Genomic DNA, 428 nt, shown 5'->3' with positions numbered 1-428 from the left:
TCTCTCTCTCTCTCTCTCTCTCTCTCTCTCTCTCTCTCTCTCTCTCTCTCTCTCTCTGCCTCCCCGGCCGGCGTCCAGATGTTAACAGCTGTGTGTGTCTCAGGGTAATAAGAAGGGTCCTCTGGGTCGCTGGGACTTCGACACTCAGGAGGAATACTCCGACTACATGAACAACAAGGAGGCGCTGCCCAAGTACGTGCTGTGTCCCTGAGCTGTGACTGACAGGTGCTCTCTTCCTGCCGCTCTGTGCTGATGAAGTTTGTCCCTGCAGGGCCGCCTTCCAGTACGGCATCAAGATGTCTGAGGGCAGGAAGACCCGCCGCTTCAAAGAGACCAATGAGAAGGCCGAACTAGACCGGCAGTGGAAGAAGATCAGCGCGGTGAGACAGAGACCGGACTAGACTGGACCGAACCAGACCAGAACAGAC

General features: G+C 56.3%; 1 long non-coding RNA gene across 1 annotated transcript; it reads left to right on the top strand.

Moving 5' to 3' along the window:
• The first annotated feature begins 7 nt into the window (after positions 1–7).
• LOC147819917 (uncharacterized) lies at positions 8–380 on the top strand. Its single transcript, XR_015438660.1, has 2 exons — positions 8–192; positions 272–380. It is a non-coding gene; the product is annotated as an uncharacterized LOC147819917 (long non-coding RNA).
• The last annotated feature ends 48 nt before the right edge of the window (positions 381–428 follow it).

The sequence above is a fragment of the Seriola lalandi genome, unplaced genomic scaffold (assembly GCF_002814215.2).
Source record: "Seriola lalandi dorsalis isolate HSWRI2012SDOR001 ecotype SW California unplaced genomic scaffold, Sedor1 jcf7180002020778, whole genome shotgun sequence".
Taxonomy (NCBI): domain Eukaryota; kingdom Metazoa; phylum Chordata; class Actinopteri; order Carangiformes; family Carangidae; genus Seriola; species Seriola lalandi.
The sequence above is the reverse complement of the archived record's forward strand: the minus strand, read 5'-3'. Positions and strand labels throughout refer to the sequence as shown.